Source organism: Leptinotarsa decemlineata, unplaced genomic scaffold (genome assembly GCF_025532065.1).
Source record: "Leptinotarsa decemlineata unplaced genomic scaffold, Ldec_3_MD MMD2_P_RNA_scaffold_12, whole genome shotgun sequence".
Lineage (NCBI taxonomy): Eukaryota > Metazoa > Arthropoda > Insecta > Coleoptera > Chrysomelidae > Leptinotarsa > Leptinotarsa decemlineata.
In genome coordinates, this window is record NW_027412526.1 from 2075416 (window position 1) to 2102211 (window position 26796).

The window sequence follows — 26796 nt, forward strand, 5'->3', positions numbered from 1 at the left end:
TAATGCAGTATTTTTTAAATAATTTCGATATCAGGAATCGTTTCAAATTCATGAATTATTGAATGAAACAATGCATTTTCTTCAAGTATTGATATTAGGTTGTTCCAAAGGTTCTTTCCGTTTTTATAAGCCTACTTTGAACTGTAATAGTCAATCGGTTGACGAGAGGTCTAGAGGTATGGTTGGTAAGGCAAAACGTAGACGTTTCCTCCGTTTCACTTCTGGACAATGACTTGTGAAACATGCGGACGAGCGTTGTTGTGGAGCGGGATCGGATCTCTTGTGTTGACCAGTGCTGATGCACTGATGCACTGCTGATGCACTGACCACCACAGTAACCATGGTCTTTTTTGGTTGGTTTTCTTGGTTGAACGTCTTCTGTTGTCCTAGATGATACACTTTTCATCCCACGTGACGATCCATTTCAAAAAAGGATGGTTTCGGTTGCGCAAAAGCAAAACATAACTATCAACACTTCAAATCGTGAGTTTTTTGACTTCCACATCGACCAAGGTCCTCGAATCTTCTTCCTGGATTGCATTAGTTCGAAACTTTGGAAACCAACGACAAACAGTGACGACAAATCCAAACATTTTTATCTTTCTTATCTTCAATAGTTCCATTCGAATCATATAATGAAGGAAACAGAGGACTCAACCCAGGAATAAAATCAAGATATTGATGAAATAGAACCGAATAAAAGTAGGCAATGATAACTAACTGATCAGCATACAAATCCAGTTACTTGAACTCAAATCATAGTTAGGTTCAGTTACTATTTCAGTTTCTATTCCTGATTATCTTTATCTATTCGTATTTCCATCTGTGTGGATTTTTAACTTCTGCTTCAGGAGGTACAATTCCTTGATCTATTAGGAAAGTAAATTTTTCATGTATTTCAGTTGAAACCTTGTTCAAAAACGAAGTTGAGGAATGAATATGTACTTCGAAAGTATAATTTCCTTTGGCACCTGTACGCCTATGGGAGAAAAGAAATCCTTTTATCGAGCAAAAGATTTCGAGTGAGTGGATCTATCTAGTGTCAACTTTGAACTTGCAAATTCTATTGATATTTTATAAAACAGTTTTGTTTATGCTATGCAATGTGTATGAAGTGATAAGATTACCGAATTGAAACCTTCTCGGCTTTGTGCTCAAAATATAATTCGTGACTGGTGTGGAAAAAAAATACAAATGAAGACTTTCCAAAAAAACAAACTGAAGAGAATTTTCTGAAAATACTGTTTTTCGTGATAGATGTAGGCAAGCATCCGTTTCTGAAAGTTGGGTTGATTAGCCAGATCCATGAGTTAAGTGGAGGTAGCCAGTTTTTATTGATGATAATGACATCTTCTTCTGCTTGAAACTATGTTAGTGTTCCAGAATTTCGATCGATTTTCAGTATACCATAAGAAATGAGCAATGGATTTCGTCAATCACTTGGGCCTAGTCGAGGACAGCAAGAATTAGTGGTCTTATTTAGGCGGAATCAGTTCGGTTTCCGAAGTTCGAAAAATATCACAGATGCCATTTTCTCTTTTCTATAAAATGCATACTATAGCATAAATGATGGCAAGGCTGTTGCAGCAGTGTTTTGTGATTTCTCGAAAGCTTTCGACTGCGTTGATCATAAGACACTGCTGCGAAAGCTCAGTCATTATGGGATAAGAGGAACAAATTTGAACTGGTTTGATTCAGTAGACAGTCTGATCTCAGTGTCATAAAACATGGAGTACCTCAGGGGTCTGTTTTGGGACCAATGTTGTTTTTAATATGACCTGATAACTATTAACGTTGCAGGATAATTTACTGTATTTGCCGCTGATACCACTATTATATGAAGTAATAAAGAAATTATTCAGCTATCAAATACGATAAAAATAGATATTTAACAAATTCAAGCCAGATGTAACGCAAACTCCTTGTGCTTCAACCTAAAGAATACAAAACTAGTTGCTTTCAAATGTATACTAGACGATTTAGATAACCACTACATAAAAAACAAACAGCACACTGAATTCCTAGGCATTCACATAGACAATAAATTTGATTTCAAAGAACATGTATCCCATCTAAGTAAAAAAATATCTAGTGAATGTTATGCTATTAAAGTGATAACAAATGAACTAGGGTACACTACAACTAGAATGGCTTACTTTGCACTGATAGAATGTCATATTTGCTATGGAATAGCTTTCTGGGGAGAGATCACTGTAAGCCTTCATTCATCAGCCACAAAATATTAACTATCACCTGTTTATACATAATGAAAACAGTATGCTTGATTCATAAAAATAAAACTACCATGTACACTCCCGAAACGAATTCACACAACACCAGACAGCACCATATTTTGTATATTTTATATTTCATGACATTCATTTAATTTTTTTACAAGACTTTGTCAATTAGATTAATCTTCCGACTATAAAGCATATATTGATTGATTGAACTGACAATAGATGAAACCACAGCACTGGCTCCCGAAAGGGAGCCTTGCGGCACACCACTGCTCGAATAACCCAAACCTATCGTCGACTAATCTCATCACCGCATTCATCGGATGAGTTAATCGAAAACGAAACAACTCGATGTAAATTCCTAGAATCCCCGGCTTTATCTATTACAAGCTCGTTTAACAACATTACAGCAGAGCTTCAGGTCAGACCTGATAATCAATGACACTCTCGAAGATGAAATATCGATAAGAATAATCGGCAATGAAAAGTCAACAGTTATGACTGACTTAACTTTCAACCAATTACCATATAAACGGGTACATTAATTATTGTCTTTCGTATGTGGCTGCAGGACCGTATTTGGGATGCTGCCGCATGACTTTGTTGCGAAACTGATTAAATAAATTATGTTTTTATCGACGAATTGATGGGGGTATCAATTATGTTGATCTCAATTTCTTTGCTCCTGCGGGCTGATAATAATTGAGTGTGAAAGTTTGTAAATTCATCAAGAAGACACACATGTTATCTCGTTCAATGAGGTACTGGATGGAACTCAACATTACTATCCAAGAAAACGCTATTGAATTGTGTGCGGAGATATTGGAAGAAACCAACTTCATAAACAAGTCGATAAAAATATTCTGGGACAGTCAAGTGGGGTTGGAAGCTCTTGGATTCTACCGAACAACGTCTGAATTGGTAGCAAACTGCCAAAAACGACTCTCCTCGATAGGAAGACTTAACAGATTGTCTCTGGTCTAAATTCCTGGATATACTGGCATGGAAAGTAATGGGGCTGCTTGTTGCAAGCAGCTTCATCGGACCAGAACCTGAGATTGGCAACACTTTAGGCGTTTATGGACTTCTGGCGGAATCTTCCAGGTTTGGCTCACTCCAAGGCGTTTATTCACCTTTCGAAGGTTGATACCAAAGAGTTGTTGTACTACAGTAGGAATGAATTATGATGTCTAACAAGCCTTCTCACAGGTCACTGTCATTTGAATAATCATGTGCAGAGACTCGGACTGTCGAATGATAGTGTGTGTCGCCTCTGTTTGGGAAATAATGAAACAGCAAAGCACATACTTTGTACCTACCCCGCTGGGGACCGAATCAAGTTATTGAATTTCGGCATAGCTGTACTGTTACCATCTGGCCTGAGTCTAGCTTTGTACCTCTCTGCGTGTCCATTTACATTTTTCTTCTAAAAATTCATTGAAAAAGGAAGTTTTAACATCCATCTGGAACAATTGGTATCTGTATTGGACTGCTACTGACATAAATAACCTAACTGTTGTTAATCTTGCAACAGGAGCATACGTTTCTTTGTATTCAATGTTTTTTTTTTCTGAAAACCTCTTGCTATCATTGCTACCAGAATTCCCAACTTATCAACTGGGCCCATAACCTTTTGGAATTAATAACTTTCCTCAGTTGAAGAAAATGAAATGTTTCTTTTGAGTTTCATTGACAAAAACTTTCAAGATTTCTCGTTTCCTCTTCTGAATTTATTATCTCTGATTCTACTGGAATTTCATTAACTATTTCTATGGTTTCTTGAGGTTTTGTACATGTTCTGTCCATAAACCAGGGCGTCGGCTAATATCAGTCGACCTTCATTGTCTGTATCAGTGATCATAATTGACTTTCCATTCAATCCCATGACGACATTTCCACATTTCATCGCCATTCCACTGGGCATATTCTCGCATATTGGAATAACAGCTTCTATATTAATTGGAAGACTCAACGCTGAGTCAGCACGAATCGTGGCTATTATAGCTGCTGCTCCACACATGTCAGCTCTGTAATGGTCCATACCCTCACATTTTTTTATACACACCCCTCCACTATCAAAAGGTATACCCTTTCCTATCATAAGTACAGGTTTTTGTTCTTGAGGAGCACCACAGTACGAAATTTCGACCACAACAGGTGGTTCACAAGAGCCTCGAGCAACAATGAGGAAGGCGTTCAATTTCTTCGATTCAATCCAATCTTTATCATGCACTATTACTTTAATACCACATGGACACTCTTCTTGCTAAATTTTGAGACTCTGCTTTGAACAGTCCCCGTTGAAAACTCTCAGCGTCACAGTCGTCAAATATTTCCAAGGTGATCTATTCTCCTGATACCTCCACAAGGCGAGCGCACTTTCTTCTGCTGCTTGTTCCGGATGTCCCAAACCTTCAACTGAAATTCTTGTTACTCCTTCTCTTTTCAATACCTGACCTCCCATTCCTGCTCCCTCTCTCACAGCCTCCACGCCTTCGTCTATCGCTTCCATTTCATTATATCCAAGTTTTTCTTTCCCTAGTCCCACTACAGCAATAGACCAAAATTCTTTGTCAATTTTATTGAAAATTTGGGCACGTCCAACTCTTTTAACTAGGTCGAATAACTTTCCACTGAGATGATCATTGAATTTTGCTGCTGATTTGGTAAACACTGGCTCTTCCACACTGAAAGAACACTCCCCATATAAAATAATCGGCTTCGTTCAGAAGCTGGGTTTATTTGGTCGAGTGCGAATAGGTGTGAGCCACAGTAAACCCTTGCGGGTTGCGGTAGAGGGTCGAACAGATCCATTTACATTGGAACTAGCCGAACCCAACTAAAACAAGGAGGCAACTGAAATTCATAAACACAGAGACAATTTCAATCAAAAGAGAGAAGGCATAAATGAAGATAAAAGCTAGCTACTTGTCTAAACCGCAGATACAGTAGATCATTCAACTCATGTGATAGAAATGAAGTCACGCCCAATACCGACGAAACAGGCTCAAAATCCTGCATACCTCGGTCAACAATCCAAATAGCTTAGACGCAGTTGTGATAATCATTTGAAAGTACAATTTTCAAATACACAATGTTCGAAAATATGAACAAGGTACGTGATGAGAGTAAACTCGTTATTTTTCAACAATAGGATTTCATTGTTGAAATCTATTGTACCTTGACGTGCCATCTGATTCACATATACTTTTCCAAAAGACAAACACAAGCACTGAAGGAGAATCCTCAAGGTGATCTAGGAGCGGTACATGTGCGGAAGTAGCGATTCACGCTAGGATATTTCTTTTTTCAATGGCTGTTGTTGCAATTGAACCATCCGCCTATGTTTTGTGCATCGCTTTAGGCGGTCGATAAACGCAACTAATGAATTTGGTGATCTTCTGTGATATTGTGTTGAACCACATAACATAAAAGTTTCGGGGTTCCAGCACTTCCTCTCGTTGACAGGAGAGATTGCTTTTAATAAAAAGAAATATTCCAAAGTTACCCCTGAACCGGGAGTGGAAATCAAAGCCGGGATATAGATAATTGACGGGAATTGTTGAAGCACTGACTTTCATTTCTGTGAGTGCAAGAATATGAGGACTATTTGATTGTAAATGTTGCTGCATTGAGTTTATATTCGAGTTGAGTCCTCCGATTTTGCAGAAATCGATTTTGAAGTTGCTAGTGGCCCTCTTAGCAACTGCAGTTGCATTACATTATTCACTTATAAGAATAATTCAGGGAACATGTTATTCAACGCAAAACCCTAACTAAATGAGTGGAGAAAATCGGGCATAAATAGACTAGATTGTGGTGACTGCTCAGCAGCTTATATAGGTCAGACAGGTAGAAGTTTCAGCATGAAATATCGGGAGCATGTATCATCAAATGAAAAATCAGCAGTATAGGAACATTTACAAGAAACAAATCACACAATCAATAAAGAGAACATGAAAATTATTCATATATTCGATAAAGGAAAGGAGATGAATCTATTGGGAGCATTGAAAGTAAATAAATTGTATAAAAACTCCAATTTCGAAACACTCTATGCAGCTCTGTCATCGGATACCTGCTTCCACGTAGCCCCGCTGGATACGGGAATGACAAAATCACTTGTGGTTCTGTTATTTCCTAACCGAATGGCATCCCAACGATGGCTTAATCGAAAGGTGTGTGTATCCATACCGAGAGGATGAATGACACCCGGCCTATCAGCTTTCTCTGTGGAATCTTTTCTGACGCTGAGTCTATAGAGTTGCACGGTTGACTCTAAGGCGTCGTCAGGTGTAGCTGACGTGCAAAAACCCTCATCGAAGTGGGAATTTTGCACCTTGACTATCCAAAACAGCACAGCATATACTTTGTGCCTGCCCCGCTGGGGACCGAATCAGGTTTTTAGAGTTCGTCAAGAAGCTGGGTTCATTTAGTCGTGTGTGAATTGCGGCGGAAGGTCGAATAGACCCATTCACTTTGGACTTAACCTAATCTAACCTGCCCTTTCGAATTCGTGAATTTTGACGAGTTTATTATCTATTGGTAGCTTGAAGAAATCCGAAACTAGGTTTTTGGGGATCAGTAGTTGTTAATCGTGATACATTATAACAAATAGTTAGTTATTGTTATAGTATTGGTATTGATGATTCAGGTAACATTTGTTTTTTCAGGTACCTGACTGTATCATTGTAAATTTGAGGAATTGTCTTGACAAAATGTATTAGTTACTTGAGAATGGTCTAACAAACCGAAACGTATCAAATAATAAACTCAGCAGAAATTAAACAAAATATGTCTTCTTTATTCTATATTCTCCCTAAAGAAATATTTCCATAATTGAGACTCAACATTGTGAGTGCATATCTAAAACATGATACTCATCTCTAGCGCTCGAACAAATAGACCACCAAAACTGAATCGAATCATTACGTTCGCTAAAATTAGAAGTCCAATATTCTTTGAATATACATTGAATAATATAGTTCTTGAAAGAGAAACATTTATTCGCGATCTGGGAGTTGAATTTGATAGCGAAATCAATTTTATTCTTCAAGTATCAGAAATTGTGGCAAAAAGTCTCAAAATGCTGGGTTTTGTGTTGAGAATTTTTACTGATTTTTCAATTAAAACAAAGAAGATTTTATATGGTGCTTTCGTAAGATCCATTCTTGAATATTGTTCTGTTATATCGGACCCATACTATAATGTAAATATCGATTTGATTGAGAATGTTTGAAAAAATTCTTAAAGAATTGTGCTTTTCACTTTAGTATTCAATGAAATGAATATGAGTACAGCCAACTTTGAAGCAAGTTGAATATAAAATCATTGTTTCCTCTTCAAATTAATAAATAGTGAGATAAACTGCCCAGAACTACTTCAACTATTAACTTTTCATATTGAACAAAATGATCGAGAAATCCTGTCATTTTTCATATACATTTTTTCCATACCAATTATGCTTTGAACAGTCTGATGCCTCGTATTTTGAAGCTGGGAAATCAATATCATAATAAGTTAGATCTGGGAAAGAAAGTTTTTGGCTTTCTACTACTCCATCTTGATACAAAAAATGGAGGATGAGGGAGTCTTCCAAAGAAAGGAAGTAACTCTATACATGGATGTGTAGATCATGCAAAGAAGTAAATTTCAGACACAAACTGTATAGCGTTACTTCCTTCCTTTCTTTGGAAGACTCCCTCATCCTTCTTTTTTTGTATCAAGATGGAGTAGTAAAAAGCCAAAAACTTTCTTTCCCAAAAATTAATCACTCCTAAAAAAATATAACCCCTTCAACCCCTGACATTAAAAAATCGTAATTCATGAATGAAGTGTGTGTATTTTCTATAATGTTATCCAATTTGGTACTGAAGAGCCTTGGGGCAAGTGTCTTAAGGCGAAACATCGGTGTATACCAGTGAGGATGGCAGTGTTCCATGTAAGTGCAATTTGTTACCATTCATTTGAAGTAGAACCCATGTGAATGATATCTGATTTTTATTCCACAACGAATGTTTGAAATACAAAATGAGTAGAGAAAAGTATCTTCTGTATATTTCAGTGTTCATATAGAAGTATTCGTTTCGAAAGAATTTTTTCTTTCGTATAATTCAATGTTTATATGAGGACTTTCTTTCAGTTTGTGTATGAAAGTTACTTCTTTGCATGATCTACACATCCATGTATAGAGTTACTTCCTTCCTTCTTTTGGAAGACTCCCTCATCCTTCTTTTTTTTGTATCAAGATGGAGTAGTAGCCAAAAACTTTCTTTCCCAAAAATTAATCACTTCTAAAAAATATAACCCCTTCAATTCAAACTTAGAACTGTTTAATGTGTCACTTCAGGTCTTTGAACATCAATTGAAAATGCTATAACGTGTCCAAAGCTTTTCTTACTTTATTACCTTACCATTTTCTCGACGCGTGTCGAGAATGGTGATGCAGTTCTGGTGTTAGGGAAAAGTGCCCGTTTTGGAACCATTGACAAGATAAATAACTCAACTCACCTTTCTTTGGATCCATGTTGAATTTCTTCCTACCGATAGACATCATTTTGGTCTTGTTGCCGTCCGGAGTCAAGAGACTCCATCTCAGACACGACTTCGCACAAATCATCTTTCAATTTCTGCAACAAACAGAAATATACTTCAAAAACGAGTTGGAAGTTAAACATGGATAACGGAACTCTTAGATAGCAGGGTAATTAAAATTGGTATGCCACAGAGTTCTATGTTAGACCCTATTCTGATTCTGTTGTATATTAATGATATCACTATGAGTGGTTGTTTCACTTTTCTTGTGTAAGTTTACATAAAATAATATCTGACTTGGAGAAGGTAAATACTTGGGTTGTTACTGATTTACTGTAGCTAAACACGAATATAATTTCTAGAAATATCTAGGAATATAGTATCTAGAAATCAGTTGAAAATGCTATAACGTTTCCGAAGCTTTTCTTACCTTACCTTTTTTTTGTAAGTACTAGATTTGTTACGTCTTTCTTCTTGTAGGTACCACAATTGTTACATCTTTCAGTAATATAGTCACTAGACATAAGGATTCATTAATATTTTGTATTTCACACTTTGTAAAATTGTAAATTGTAATGTATGTATCAGACATGAGCATTCAAAAATACTTTGTAGTCCCTCACACTTTGTTAAATATGTTTTTGTGAATTAAATAAATAAATTCGTTAAACGAAATTCAACCAAACGCACGTTTCACATTCAGAAAGCCTGAAAACCAACAAAAAACATCACATAACACATTCCCAACACCTTCGCCCGGAATTAATTCCAATAAAATCGTCAGCGACACCTGGTATCGACAACGCCAACGGAATTCGATTGTTTTTTGCCAAGACCCACTGCGATAAGAACATCGAAGCCACTCAGAGACATATTAAATTAGTGCTGAGATGAGAAAGGGCGATTAGCCGCGTTTGTAAATGTGCTCGTTCCGTTCTTGTCCTCTAATTAACTAAAGTCTCAATTGGTGTATTAATTATTCGGATTCGGGACAGGTTATCGACGTCCTACATCGGCTTGCTTGTTATAATTGGACCACGGATTGAAGAGAAATGTGGTAGTGGTCGGAGGTAGCGTAGTTTGAATTTTTGGGGTTTGAATCGATTGCTAGTCTTTGATTGATGAAGAGGACTGTTGTGGTAAATGCAATGTCAAGATCATGGTGACTATTTAGAGGAACAAGTTGCCGCATGAGCTAGTAATCTTCAAATATCAACGATGGACAACGTCAAGAAGCACATTTTGTGCAATAAGCATCGATATTTTTCTTTTCTACTAATTGGGAGTCGTCTGAAGTATCCAGAGTGTCTCCAATGTAGCTTTAGGAGTGTTTTCATTGCTTTCATTTTTTCCAACCACTCAACTCTTAGCACCCTGCCCATTTTGTTGTTTGTTTTTTTCTCCGGTCACCAGGCCTTGAATGCATATGTTATCATCGATTTACACACCATAGTGTAGATCCAGTATATCATATCTAGTTCAAGCCCACCTGTTTTTGGTTCCAGGTCAGCTTGGTATCTAATATCACTCCCTGATCACAACACAACAAAAAAATATTTTTTAAATGTTTTCCACACTAAATTAGTCAATTTCTACTAATTTTGGGGTGATAAAAACGAAAATAACAATGACAAATTTTTATTAGCTCTGGTTTTTGAGATACACAGTACTTAATCTTAAAGAGTAGTTTGACATTTGTTTTGACAAATAAAAGAAGTTTGTACCACCAAATTTCAATTAAGTCCACCCGATTCATTGTAAGATCGCTGTCGTTTAGCTTGTCTTTTATAAAACACTTCTGGAGCATCCCTTCACACAGACCAGCAGTAGTCTGCAAGCATTGCTTCATTCCAACGGCCCTGATATCTCTGTTCCATTAAGGCAATGTCTTGATGGAATCTTTCTCCATGTTCGTCACTCACAGCTCCACAGTTTTGTGGGAATAAATTAAGATGAGAGTGAAGAAAATGAATTTTCAAGGACATGTTGCATCCAAGTTGGTGGTAAGCTTGAAGAAGCTCTTTAACCAATGCTGTGAAGTTATCATTTCTTTTGTTACCTAAAAACCCATGTACAACCCCCTTAAAGGCTTCCCAGGCTCTTTTTTCATTTCCTGTTAAAATCATGTCAAAAGCAGGATCCTTTACGATTTCACGGATTTGAGGCCCAATAAAGATGCCTTCCTTGACTTTAGCATCACTCAACCTGGGAAACTTTTCTCTCAAGTACTTGAAAGCTTGTCCTTCCTGGTCCATGGCCTTCACAAAGTTTTTCATTAGTCCCAACTTAATATGTAATGGGGGAAGGAGAACATCCTTAGGATCTACAAGAGGCTCGTAAACTACATTTTTCTCATTAGGGTTTAGGTCTCGTGTAGGCCAGTTCATTTTTTTATAGTGAGATTTTCTATCCCGACTGTCCCACAGACACAAAAAACAACAGTACTTGGTGAACCCTAATTGCATTCCTAGGAGTATAGCAATGACTTTCAGATCACCACAGATGTGCCACTTGTGTTGTTCATATTTGATTGATTGGAGAAGTGTTTTCATATTTATATACGTTTCCTTCATGTGAACTGCATGACCTATAGGAATAGAGGGTAGCTGATTTCCATTATGCAGAAGTACAGCTTTTAAGCTTAGTTTTGTCTAAGTCTCCATTCATATGGAGTGTGATCCAAATTCAAGCAGTCCATCAAACCATTAACATCAGAACAAACTACGAGGTTTTCTTTTTTCTCAAAAAAAGGAAGCAAATCTTTTTGACGCTGTCTGTACTGAGATATTTTCACATCATGTTTTAGAAGATTCCACTGTTGTAGTCTTGACCCTAACAGCTCAGCCTTTTCCTTAGACAAGCGAAGATCTCTTATAAGGTCACTCAACTCTGCTTGACTAATTCTGTGCGGATCACTAGACCTATCGCTTACCTCAAAATCAGGGTCATAGGATGTAGAAGGATGGGTTGCTCCTTCTAAACAGTCTTCATCACCTTCCTCTAAAATTTCATAGTTTTGGGGTGGAGAAGGGACTGGCAAATTGTCTGAGTGTGGTACAGGCCGAAGAGCAGATGGGAGATTAGGGTATTTAACCGTTCCTCTTTTCTTCATAGATAAACCTTGCTTAATGGGAGGAGTTAAGCAGAAATAATAGTCGTCTGTATGATTGGTAGGCTCACGCCAAACCATAGGTACTGCAAAAGCCATTGCCCGGTTTTTATTTTTCAGCCACTCTCGCAATATGACGGAACAAGAATTACAACATATATGAGGAGCCCATGATTTATCTTGGTCCCCAACTTCCACACCAAAATAATGTTCATAGGCTGTCTTAACGATAGGTGTCATTTTACGTTTCTGAGCCTTAAATGTTATTTCACCACATATATAGCAAAAGCTATCGACAGAATTCACACACTTTCGAGGCATTTCAGATCAGCACTTAAATTAATTTAAAAATCAACTTCACACGATAATTTCAATAGCAACCACGTGCGTACAATTGACAAACTCACATAGGTTATGTTTACTACTTAAGAACAGCTGATGAGAGGGGTGTTATGTAAACAAACATGTGTACCAACTGTTGGTGATGAAATATTTCATTTGTTGAAAAACTCAATATACATATATATAATATAATGATACTATATCTTGAAAACAAGAGCTAATATATAATTTTTATGGTCACTTTCGGTTTTAACACGTGGAAATACATTAAAATCATCTAATTTCAACCCCGAAACAAAAACTTTGTTGTGTTGTGTAGTTGATTATGTAAGGTCCAAAGTGAGTGCGTCTATTCGACTCTCCACCGCAAGGGTTTATTGTGTCTCATACTTATTCATACTCGACCAAATAAACCCAGCTTCTTGACGAAGTCGATTAGTTTGTATGGTGAGTGGTCTTTCAGGTCAGATGGTAAAGCCAAACCCTAAAAACTGATTCGGTCCACAGTGGGGCAGGCACAAAGTATATGCTCAGCTGTTTCATCGTTAATGAGGCAGTCGGGTAGTCAAGTTCCCGCCTTGATACCCGCGACAACCTTCCCATATAAGGGGTTTTTGCACGTCTGCCACACCTGACGATGCCTTAGATTCAATCGTGCAGGGCTTTTTTGCCTCTGGTTTTGGTGAATCACCACTTGGGCGCAAACGTTAGCTAATCTGCTCATGGTGGGTTTCTTCCTCCATCTGCGATAAATTCTGCGTACGCCGGTCAAGAATTTGGTTCAAGACGGTTTCATAAGGTACCCCCCTCTCTAGGAGACGACTCAGTCGTTTCCTAGTTGCACCACTTAACCATTTTTCCAGGTTCAGTTATTTGATCAAGAGTTGGAGAGTTGAGAAGCTCCCGCTCCTGATCTAAGTTTACAGTGAGGTCAGTTGGAGTCGTAAGCCCGACATCCATCTCCTCTGTGGACTCAGCGTCAGAAAGAATTTTTAAGTTTACTCTGTCCGTAAAAATCCCACTAGTAGCTAAAGAAAGAAGGTCAATCACGGCAGAGCTCCGCATTACCGTTACAAGGCGATGCTACGAGGAGAGGACGCCCAGTATCTCGAAGGCTCGACAGAGACAGCTGATAGGCTCAGTGTCATTCATCCTCTCGGCACGGATACACACACCTCAGGATTAACCCATCGTTGGGATGACATTCAGTTAGGGAATAACAGAACCACAAGTGATTTTGTCATTCCCGTATCCAGCGGGGGTGCGTGGAAACAGGCATCCGATGGCCGGTTTGCTCAACCCCCACATCCCAAGCCAGTGCACTCGCCAAAAACAGCATGCACAGTGGTTCAGGCAGTGGAAGATGAACAAGGACAGGCAAACCGCCACCCGATAGTTGACCTCCCTGCTTTATTTACTCCTTCACTTCAAAGTTTCAGAAGTCCGAGGTCCTACGTTACGGTCCTCTTGGTAATTGCTGCTGAGGTCTATTTTGTTGGTCCATTCAGCGGTAGGGTCTACTGCATGCGTACCACCACTATACAGGGTATTTCCTGACTACGACACAAAACTTCAGGGGTGATTCATTAGGTGAGAAAAAAAGTTTCAATGAACATATGTCCGAAGTTGCTTCGTTTCTTAGATAGAGGGCGTTGAAGTTTAAAAAAAACGGTATTTATAAAATATCATAAATATCCTTACACCGAGTTGGTTGGCAAAGTCAGAGCCCATTCAGCGAACACATCGTTGTCTATGGTCGTTTATCTTCAGTTTCTTCAGAAGCTGAATTATGCTTATCGACTGCATCAGATTCTCCCGCACACTCTCACAGACAGCGGCAGATCTTGCGTTTCGTGACGTATGGCTGTTTGTTGGTCGATCATGTACTGAAGCAGTGACATTGTGAATAGTACACTAGGAAGGACGATTAGAGTGACCGTAAAATAGTCGGGACGGTACCCATTTTGATAAAACCATTTTTTATTTGCATGTGTTGTTGAATATTTCATCCGTCCATGGTGATTTGACAGATGTGGCTTGAACAAGATAGCTGTTATGAATTGTCAAAGTTGGAAAGTCCCTAATAACCATTTTTGCCATTCATTCTTGCACAACCTTTAATTTCTTTGAAAAAAATTGGTGTCATTTAATTATAGTTGTAGCTGTTATGGTAATTGCATGGGAAATCTCGCATTTGCGGTAGTTATGTTTTTGTTCGGCGATCGTTTATAATATTTTATTTGCCGCTATTAGTGTATCATTACTGTCAAAACAATTGCAAGAGCTGAATGATATATCGCGTAATTGACGCGATATCAACCCGATAATTACGTTAACAAGAATAATTAGTTTCGTCTACGAGCGACCTCAGCTGTCAAGATTTCTTTTTAATTTCTTCGCGCCTTTTTGCGCTTATTGTCAACTACGTGTGTAATAATCCACTCACACCTTGCCATTTCTAGAGAGTTCAAACGGCACCGTTCTCTGAAGACTTCGAGCTTCATTAGATTCAATGTAATCTATTCTACGAAAAAAATAGAGATAATGTAGCTTATGAGCAGCGTCGGAGGACAGTGGGACGTGCATGGGGTCTTTCACCCCGTGTAGTCACCTGAATCTACACTGCAATAAGACCTGTGTTAACGTACGGAGCCATTGCTTTGGGACCGAAAGTTCTACAAGCAACGGTCATCCAAAAATTATATCAAATTCAGCGATTGGCTTGTTTATACATCACAGGAGACATGAGAACAACACCAGCCGCGGCAATGGAATTGATTACTGGTCTGACCCCTCAGGATATGTAAGTTAAGGAGATTGCATCAATGGCCATGTTACGATTGCGCATGGCTGGTAGGAATGGGTCAATTGAGGCTGAGCCTATGGCGAGAAGCGCTAACTGCGCAACCTCTGGTGTAGGCAGCCAGTGATGCAATTGAATCCAGGTTTGTGTTTAATAAACCCTGCAAAATACAAATAACACATAGCACATAGTCAGATGCTAATACGCATATACACAGATGGCTCAAAAACCAAAGAAGGCTCAGGATTTGGAGTGTACTCCAGATCACTGAGCCTAAGGATTAACTAGAGAATGGGAAAAAATACCAGCGTGGTTCAAACAGAACTGGCTGGTATCTCAATCGCCACAAAAGAAATAACGAGGAAAGAAATATCTGACAAAAACATAACAATCTGCACTGACAGCAGACAAGTCCTATTAGCCTTGAACAGACAACGGGTTACCTCAGGGCTAGTACAAGAGTGCCAGCAGTATGTAGCCAAAGCCTCGGTAGATAATAACATTATCCTGAGGTGGGTTAAAAGGCACGCCAGGAGTAAAGGTAATCATATTGCCGACTCTTAAGCCAAGGAAGCGGCTGGACTGAGAATTTTAGGACCTAGTGGCACCTACGGCCTGATGACTTCGACAATTGCGGAGTTAGCCAAACATCACATCCATGCTCAATCCCTAAAGAGATGGGATGATATCAAAAGATGCAATCTTGCCAGGATAGATAATTAGATATTTTTTTTTCAGATAGATAGATAATTTATTGGTTTTCTGATTGATTCGGCCGTTACTTGATGAAGATCCATAGTAATTTCACAAACTACTTAAACGATTTGATCTCCACTAACTTTATTGAAAATAATCATAACATGTTTCGCTAAAACATTAGCTTTTTCAAATGATTAATACATCCAAGCATCCTTACATTCATATTTATATACTACAGGTAACCACAATCGAGACTACCTGTAAGAAATTACCTGAATCTCTACATCACATACCTGCTCGATTATGCTTACCTAAAGCAAATTGCCTACCATCTACACAAAAGCGATGCGAGACGTTTTTCCCATTGATAAGGTAGATAATCAAAATTATAGAGCTTTAACCTATTTTGGACAACCAACGGAAAAAGTGGCTTCATTTTTGAGAAATAGAGATATTAAAATTGCATATAGAACAAGTAATACGTTGGGAAAGCTAGTTAAAAATAATAAAGATAAGACATCTAAATTCGAGAAATCAGGGGTATATAAATTAAAGTGTGGAACGTGCCCTAAGGTATATATTGGTCAAACTGGCAGGACATTTAGGAATCGAATCCAGGAACATCATAAGAGCTATGTAAACAAGAAAACAAATTCAACGTATTCAAATCATCTTTTAGAAGAAAATCACATCTTTAATGAAGAATTCGAAATTTTGCACATTGAAAATAAAGGTTTCAAACTGAATCATTTAGAAGCAATGGAAATTAATAAACTTAAAAATTCAAATATTCTAATGAATGACCAATTAGATTTGAATAGATCACCATTATTGAACTTGTTTTCTCAAAAACCCATAAAGAATTATTATTGATGTAGATGGTAGGCAATTTGCTTTAGGTAAGCATAATCGAGCAGGTATGTGATGTAGAGATTCAGGTAATTTCTTACAGGTAGTCTCGATTGTGGTTACCTGTAGTATATAAATATGAATGTAAGGATGCTTGGATGTATTAATCATTTGAAAAAGCTAATGTTTTAGCGAAACATGTTATGATTATTTTCAATAAAGTTAGTGGAGATCAAATCGTTTAAGTAGTTTGTGAAATTAATTTATTGGTGTTTTATACATTCATCAGTATTTACACAAGTCAATATGTACATATAATTAAAATTAGTATATGTCAGGCATCTATTAATATTTACATAACCAATAGATGCTTACAATTCATAGTAAGCATAAAAAATATTCATAAAAAATATTTATATCTTATAAGTACATCTGAGTTATGACGACGAGCACATTTAAAAACAAAGCAGTAAAATTTGAAATTGGGTATTTTCAAACAACGACAAATGCCTATATGGTTAAGGAACTTATATCACAGTGCAGGAATTTTTCGGTGCTGAAGAAGGCGTTTTCCATAAAAAAATATTTTATCCTGATTTTGAATATGTCAATAGGTAGAAATCTTATTTTTTGTGGTAATTTATTGTAAAATTTCACAGCCCAAAAATTTGGTCCATTTTGACATCTTTTTAAGCGGCACCACTGCCGCCTAAACATACAGATGGCGCTGTACGTTACATCAATGATGTAACGTACAGCGCCATCTGCCCGCGAATAGATCAAGAAGAAATATCAATGATGTTACGTACAGCGCCATCTGCCCGCGAATAGATCAAGCAATAATGACGATAATTCTGTCAATACAGATCTCGAGCTTGAGAGTTACAAACAAACATACATACAAACAAACATACATACATACAAACAAACATACATACATACATACAGGTGAGGCTAATATAAAGCGTGTAAAAAAGAACCGAAAAACCCCGCCACTGCAAGGCATTACTTCAAGATAAAACTGGACGATTAAATTTCGAGTGTCTTATTTAAATTTCTCGATTTTCGTTTATCTCCGCCGCCATTTTGTCGCAAGGAATGTGTCTTTTTCGCTTGAGTTATAAACGATCATTGTCACAGTCGCACTACCCAGATTTCTGTCAATCTACCGGTGGAAAGCGAAACACATAAATACCTGTCGCCCGAATCGGATAAAAAGCGATTTATTCCCAAAGTTAAACCCAGTCCAACTTAGACTGTGACTATTTTTTCGGGAAGCTCGTTAAACTGTCACAGCCTATCCAAGAAATGGCATTAGCAGCATTTTACACTTTTATTCAAATAGAGAACTGTGGTAAAAAACTGCTAAGGTGCCGCTAACATTTGTTTTTACTCGATCTTAGCTTGTTTTAAGAGTTGTTCTGCTGTCTCGCTGGCCTTTTGTTTTTGAGGCACCATCAATTGTTTCCTCAGGTGTCTCGATCCGTATCTAATTTATAGTTGTGGCTATTTCTACAATAATTCAAGACAGTGTCATAATTGCGTTTGGGATTTTTTCTCGACTGATTTCTATCTAGCACTTCTTCGACGTGAAATTTGAGCATAATGAGGCCTGTTTCTATTACGGTAGCCTCATAACAATGGGTAACATCCATTATAATTTAACATATTTGATGTGGCTTCGTTTCGAGCAGGTACATAAAAATGAAAATACCGTTGAAATGGTGGATTTTTGGAATGAGGAGATGGACGAGTTTCTTGGAAGTAGATTCTTTTAAGGAAAGTGCCTGGTGGAAGGCCAATTATTGATACGATGAAATATTTATAATAGCCAGTTTGAGATATAATGAGGCCATGTCCATTGACTAAATATGTATTACAATAATGACAGTAAATAATGATCGATTTCATGAAACTTTTTTCAATAATTTCACAATCACATCAAAAAAACTTTATCTACATATATTTTCCAAGGATAATTTGAATGTTGACCACGACATTTATTAATTCATTTATTCAAAATTTGGGATACAAACAGGTAAATACCCATAGAAGCATCCACTGATAGTAGTGGTTACAGAGATACACGGTGTCAACAGATACAAGAAAAAATAAAAATTGATGAATTAATAAATTTCGCACATACTAACCAATTATTTTTGCTATGTGTTGAATATTCTTTTCATGGTTATTTTGAAGGAAATCAACGTAATAGAGAAAAGCTATACATTACTACAATATTTGTTGAAAGAATCACATATTCTAGTAATTGGGGAGTTTTTGACAAATTTGTGTTGAAATTGGGACTGGCAAGTAATTTTCTGTTTCTAGTGTTCCTATGAGGAACGCAAGAACCTTACAAATCTGTTGTGGAGTCTTTCTAATCGTAATTTATGTGTATTATAATGTGGGCTACATATGACACTTCCGAAATAAAGTTTACTATGCATTTGTTTACAGTATTGAAGTAACAGTATTCAAAAGCATTGAGGTCTTCCTGAATCTTTGAGCAATCTCTAATCGTCTTTACTTTTCTGAAGATTTTTAAGTCATCAGCATATAGTAGTACTTGTGAATGCTTGAAGCAATCTTTCGAATCATTTATAAATACTAAAAACATTAATGGACCCAGATGTGAACCTTGAGGTACTCCCGAGGGGACCACAAATGGAGCAGACCTGTATCCATTCACGCTAGCTGACTGCGATTGTGAAGGTAGGATGAAAGCCATCTAAGGAGATCTCCCTGTATACCGATTCCAACCAGTTTTGAAATAAGAAGTTCATGGTTGACTTTATCAAATGCCTTACTGAAGTCAGTATACAGTGAGTCCATCTGTGCTCGATTGTCTAATGCAGTTGAATTGTAGTCGGCATATATTAGTATGGCCCTCTTGGAGAAAAAACCATGCTGGCATTCTATGGTTGATGACTTGATATGGTAAAACAAAAAGTCAGTTCACTGATACCCCGATAATTTATTACATGAACTTAATACAGGTCCAGTCTTTGTTGACAAAGCTCCTCATCATCTACAACGTCCTTAAACCCATTCAAAACTCAGTTGCAACATCAGTTTATGAAAAATACCGCAGAACTCAATAACTATAGAGCCATCGAATAGGTTATCGAAATTCCTAGCAAATATACACCTGATGACGTATCTCACGAAACAGGTGATTCTCATAGACTCGCAGTTTGAATTGGGACAGAATAGAAAACGATAGATGCCTAGTTGGTTCTAATGGAACATGTGGAAGCTTTGCGACCTATTGAAGGCATTTGATCACGTGGATCAAATCTTGTCCTCTTGAAAATAAATCATGCAGGCTTTTATTCTTGATCCTACTTCATTTATATACTTCAACAATATCAAGTTTCTTTGAGAGGTTCAATGAGGGAATGAGAATTGTGAAGTCAATTAAACAAAGAGCTAATGATGAAGAAGTTCCATTCACGAGACCAAAAGTTGAACCGTTATTGCGATACGTTCATAAAACTCTAGATATTTTCATTTCAGAAACCTGAGGTGTTCTGAGGAATGATCCTTAAGCTCTGTACCAGAAGAAAGGGAAATCCTTGAGTCAATAGAGTTGGTTACGATTGAAAGTGATGAATGCAGGGCAGTGATCATGGATCCAAAACCACCCAAACTCTATCAAGTTTCTATCAAGTTTCTAATCAGACCTGTGGTGTCGTTTAAGACGGCTCCATCCGAAGAAGTCTCAGAAATGTGCATACAATTAGTTGAAACTTGCACCGGTTTCAAACCATGATGGGGTATGAATAATACATATCAATTAGTGAATTACATCAAACACATAAATCTTTCTGATAAATAGCAGAGTCAATACTTCTGGCAGTTCTGGATTGAATGATTCCGTACAGTCTATCTCATCTTGTGTTTTAAGATCTTTTGCTGAAAAAATCCTCACTTATTTACTTTGTAGTAAATGTTCAAGGGGTAGCAAAAACGTGTGTGATTTTCTGGAACTAGCGTTTCCTTATATAACTGATAACCAGTATGTGCAAAGCTTATTGTTAAAACATCTGAAAACGGAACTTTCAACGGGTGATGCCAGTTAGTTTGGCGCATGTCGCCAAACATGCGCCAAACTAACTGACTTGTATGAGAAAACAAGTATAGCTGAGGCACCAGTCAATCTAATAATCTCACCTGAATTTGGGCATGTCATATGAACCTTTCCGTTATATGTTTATTATTATTTCGGAGGGGTTCATACGACATGCTCAATTTTAGGTGAAAAACAACTTACCGCTTGTCTCTCATGTGAACTTATTACTTTGTAGTCGTAGGTTCACACGAAAGGCAACAAGTATATGTGTATTATTCGGGAGAAGTGCATATGACATGCCAAAATTTAGGTGAAAACCCCTTCTCCCTTGGCTTTCATGTGAACCTACGACTTTGTAGTCGTAGGTTCATACGAACCTACGACTACATATTTCAAGACATTGCCTTCCGAAATTGTAGAAAGTTTTGATGCATGATCATGATATAAGTATTTGAAATGTTCGCGTACGACCTCTAAGTTTTAGTTTCCGTTGTCGGTAGATATCAAAGAAAAAACTCTAATTCCTTCACGATATCATAACTACCCCTGAAAAAGCACCCTTCCCAAATCCACCCTTCGATTCATCCCAGTCGCAAGACTGTCATCCCTCATTTCAGAGCGCCGTGAACTGACGGGATAAAAACCTCCCCTCACATTCTAAGCTCACGTTAAACACGTCGTTATCGGGCCCTTTGTTGAATTTGCCCAAGAGTATTATTAGACTGTGACTCGGGGTAGCGAATTGGGCGCAGACAGTTCCCATTCTGAACCTGCTACGGATCCTTGTTTACTGTTGATTTTCCCCCAAGGAAATAAGATCCGGTAGCCATTTTCTAGCGGGTTGCTATTATTTAAGTAATTGTTCTAGACTATTAGCTCAGGATAATCCGTTTAGTGTAATCTAGTTTGGAACGTTTATTAGCCCCCATTTATTATCTCTGGCAAGAACGAGTTGCTTTCCACCGAAATTTATCGCCTTTACGTTTTTCGATTTGGGGCGGATTTTTTTGCGTTGTGCGGAATTTGAACTACTCGATTTTTCAAAGAGGTTGGTATAGAATATGATATCATTTACATTTATTTACAAAAACGATTTGAAGCTTCAAAAACTCCTACTTATTATATGCGAGTACTTTGGCTCTACTCAAACTGAACGTTTTATCTTCTTGTTTGTTCTTTCATACGATTAGAATGCCTTAGTGCAGGTATTTGTCCTCTCCTGTCATTCGGATGTCTCTTCAAATTTGCCTGTATTTGAGTCACATCAGGTAATATCCTTTTTGGAGTTTCTCTAGTTCCATTGTTTCTAGGAATGTGTTTTGTATTGTGTAGTATATTTAATGTTAGGTCTTGTTGTATTTTGACCTAGAACTAGACCTTGGATATTTGGAAGCTATGGTAGGCAATCAACAGGATAGGCTCGGAAAACAATCCTCGTTGTTGACAGAACAACTGAAAATCTTCATTTTTCTTGGTTACCAACCCATATTTTTAACAAGTTGAAATTTTGAAATCATATATATCTAATTCTGATTCACTTATAATCTTGATACAAAGACCTAAATTCAGCCATTTTCCTCTTTCATCTACTCACAAAGTTTGCATATCGTTACTTATTCCTACATATCTTAATTTTATCTCAGCATCATCTAACATTCGTTTCTAGGGAAAATTTTTACAACTCTCTTTTTAAAAATTCTCTCATTTCAAACTAATCCTAAAGATTCCATTCTGTCTCTTCTAATTTCCAACAACACATATAATTTTATTTCTGATCGATACAAGTTTACATATTCTATCCGTTACGTTTATTTTAAAAACTATCAATTTCCCATCCAAACTTTGGATTTGACATTTCCCTCGTAAGTTACGTGATTTTTGGTTTCGGAAATTCCTTTTCATCCATATACACATCGATCAAAATTGGTCCCCTTTCAAGAGTTTTCCTGAGTAGTTGGAAAATTTTCCTTTTCATTTATTTTCCAGCCAAGCCAAGAATTTCTACTGCAAGGTCAGTATGGTTTCAATTCAGTTTTTTTTTTCACATTCACTAATATTAAAAAAAGATTCAGATGTGACCCAAGGAACAAATAATAATTTAGGGCAAATTCATTGAAAAAAAAATCAAAACTTCAGTGTCGTAAAGATCAAGAGTATATGAGTGATTCTTAGCTAGAACTTCATATCGGCCAAACGGAAAGAACCTTTTTCCAAAGAATAAAAGAACATAGGAGTATTTTCTTGAATGTAAAGGCCAGTTTCACCAACTCCACTCAGTTAAATCACGACTATGACTTTTCACATTTAGAAGAGAAAGGTTTGGAACTGAATCTTCTGGAATGCCTGAAAATTTGCTGAATATCCAAATCGAATTGAATTCTTTTCTCTGTTGAATCTGGGTTTTGATGTTAAACTTCGTCATTGGTTTATTTCATGTCCATCTAATGAGTTGGTGATTTTTTATGCTATTCGAACTTTCAATCGGTTTATACAAAAACCCTGGTAAAATTGATAATTAATCATTACCTAGGTACCGACTTTTATAATACCTACATTTTTAATTACTTCATTTTTGAATATTGATAAAATTACTAGTAATTGACTGGATGGAAAGTCATACGATTCAAATTGTTGTTATATAAAGCACAAGTCAGTATGAACACGCATGATGAAGCAACTGTAGAGCGAAACGCATGTTGCGGTTTTCGCTGCTCTTCGGTGAAAGTCTCATAATGAATTAATGCTGGACAAATTAATACATGGGGTTATCACTTTCCACGTAATGAATGTATGGTGCTAATAGAATGAAGGAACAAATTCAAAAATGAAACGTTGGATATTGAAGTATAATTGTATATCCGTTACCCAATACTTAGACAAACGACCACTCTCAGAAGTCAGGAGAGGGCTGGTACAAGCTGATTTCAACCGGGTTTCATCTTCTATAACGATAATAACCTCATCTCGCTGAATGAATTGGAATCACAGATTCGTACCAACTAAGTATGCAATTTCCAGAAAAAAAAAACAAAATAGCTGTCGAAGAAACGAATCAAGAATCCCCTAGTAAGATTCACATACAACGCAATCTCTTGTACTTTCGTGAGAAAACCTGTGTTTCTGTCTGTATAGTAATGATGATTGCTACAAAAGCACGTGTGTATAATCGGGTTGTGGCTAATGCTACGCCAGCACTAACACGTAAAGGCAAAATATTGTATGCGGAACACAAAAATAGTAGATATCCGCCAATGAGATATCCGCCAATTTGCTTTGAGATTATTATAGACATAATCAGGTTTGAATACAATCATGATGACTTTCATCAATTGATTTTGAAAGCAGAGCCCGTCTTTCACTTCTAGAAATTCCAGTATTTTCTTACAATATTGCACTTGCTTCTGCAAAATTTTGTTTCCTTTTTGAGTTTCGGAAAAAACTTCAGCACCACATCATCTGAAGATCTTGATCTGCCAATGTCCTCTCTCTCATTGAACAAAATGTAGGGTGTTCAGAGTCTTCAATAAATTCAAAACATCGCCAAAACATTTAGTGACACGACTATCGTTAAACTTAAACCAGTCAGTTTCGTCTTTGGCCAAGGCGTAATAATGATCAGATCCAACGCCAGAACCACAGTGAACAATGACTGCATAAAGATAATAATAGTGGTGTGCTAGATTGTAAGGTTTATTTGTTGCGAATCTTCGTGAGAGTTTGGTGCTTCCTTCAGACGTTGGGTCATGTTTGAAGATCATCAGTGTTATTATTAGATTGACTGGTACCTCAGCTATACTTGTTTTCTCATGACAGTCAGTTAGTTTGGCGCATGTTTGGCAATACAGTCGATCATCACTTGTTGAAAGTTCCACCTTCAGATGATTCAACAATAAGCTTTGCATGGACTGGTTATTAGTCATTTTAGGAAACGCTAGTTGAAGTTCCAGGAAATCACATACATTTTTGCTACCTCTTGAACATTTACTACAAAGTAAACAAGTGAGGATTTTTCCAGCAAAAAGATCCACAAACACAAGACGAGATAGACTTACGAAATCAATCAATCCAAAGCGGTCAGGAGAATTGATTCTGCTATTGTTTTGCTCACAGAGAGTATTCAACAAGAATCCCAAGAATTCGGAACAATCCTGTTGTTGTCCTAACGAGTATCTAGTGGACTTCAAAGACTCCAGGAAATCGGTTGGAAAAAAAGATGATACATTCTTACGAAACTGCAGCTGCATGAACAGGTGTTTGAGTTTGGTGAATAAGTAGAAAACATTCTTGTTCTCGTTGTTCTCCATCATGAAAAACACTAGTAAAATGCTATTCATGTAGCAAGTGTTTCCTAAATTATCTAGTCCAATTTTTTTCCCAAGATTTTCAGGACAATTCCCTACTGATTCGTACTCCTTCCAAGTGATGAAGGGTATCGTAGAGGGATCGATTGGAATCTTGCTTCATAAAACTCTTCCACTGAAAGGGAACAAAATTCGAAGGAATTTCCAAAAATTTCTTCAGATTCAATCGGAATAGTGAAAAAAATTGTTTTAAAAATTTAGATTTAGATATGCACTCACTTAAAATCAGAACCATAAATCTCACAACCAAATTGAATAATTGAGCAGTCGTAAATAATTCGTAAAACCAAATCAATCCCTCATCAACCATTATTGAAACTCAAAACAGAAACATACGGACAAAGGTCATTTCATGAACTTCCACAGAAAATGGCGTCCAAACTAATTTCCATAACTGTTTCTCAACTGTGATATTAATATTTCCAGAACATGGTTTAGGAAAGTTTCAGCAACTTCTGACGGTGGTGAAAATCATAGTGAAACAGAAAGAAACAAGTGCCTTGCCGTAAGAACTGGAGTGGTAATGATGAATGTGATGATTGGGAATATCTTAGAGGAACACGACGTGAAACCAATATTTAGGCCAACAAAAATCATTAGAGAAAGAATGTCAGCTAAAGACCACAGATAACCTTCAGCAACACTCGAAGTGTATCGGATTCCTTGTAGCTGCAGGTCGGTCTACATTGAAACCACGAAAAGTAGTGTCTTTGAACACAAGATTGTCGACTCTGATGAAACAACAAATCAGGTATAGCCAAGCATGCTCCAAACAAAAAAAAATACCCAAATTATCTCATTGGTAGGTACAGTAATACTCGATAAAACTCAAAGTTGCCATTCAAGAGTATAGAAATAAAAAAAACAGTAATAATTTCAATAGAGAAGAAGAGTCAATGAACATGAATGAAATCCGGCTACCTGTCCTCAATTGTACACGAACATGGTTATGTAATCCAATTAAGAGAAACCAAGACACGCACACCAATAATTATATAAAACCGGAGTCGAATATACCAGATGGTACCACATCCCCTTTGATAATGTCTGCCGCAGTAGTAGACGAAACGTCACTCATAAAAGCCTTAGCATATCCCAAATCCCTCCAATATTGAAATTTTGATTTCATTGTTTCCAGTGAGTCTTCTACTTCAATAAATACTTGTTCTATAAGCTGAGTTCAAGTTTTTCTGTAGGTTTACCTTCCCAAACCATGTGTATATTTTATGATGCTCTCACCTTTGCTTCTGTTTTATAACTTTCTGTTATTTTCATTATAAATACTTTGAAAAATTACACTCAGTTTGGTAAGACTGTGTCGAGAAATTGTATACGATTGTATACGATCGTCTTTGATATTATCACGACTTTTGGGCAATGTCTCATTGCCCATGAGAGAGCACATGGATGTGACAAGTAGGAGCTTTCCGAAACGTCAGGATAATGCCAAAGACAAACGGATTTGCACCCGTTATGATACTTTCGTGATGGTTTATAAGAGTGTAGTGAGTCTAGTTGTTCAAACTGATGTTTCAGATCTGACCACTCAGATATCTAAGTATATTTATTGGAAATACTTGATTGGTGCAAGTGTTACTGAAGATCAACGAAGAGCTCAGTGGCAAAGTTTTCTATAACCGAATCAAACTAGGCCGATTTGAAAAAACAGTGGAAACACGTTCAGTTACATCTCTTGCAAAAACACGTCAGGTGTTCGACTAGCCACTCCCTTATTTAAAACTAGTCACGTAACCCAAATGAAGCCTTTATTTGATCTGTATCGA

The 26796-nt window shown here is 37.2% G+C and overlaps 1 long non-coding RNA gene and 1 pseudogene across 1 annotated transcript in view; both read right to left on the reverse strand.

The window, feature by feature from the left end:
- The window catches only part of LOC141480860 (uncharacterized), a 75164-nt gene that overhangs the window by 18392 nt on the left and 29976 nt on the right, over positions 1-26796 (reverse strand). Inside the window, exon 2 of the long non-coding RNA XR_012464599.1 lies at positions 8751-8869. This is a non-coding gene — a long non-coding RNA (uncharacterized lncRNA). The remainder of the gene's footprint in view (positions 1-8750; positions 8870-26796) is intronic.
- LOC111517806 (cytosol aminopeptidase pseudogene) lies at positions 3984-8656 on the reverse strand (annotated as a pseudogene).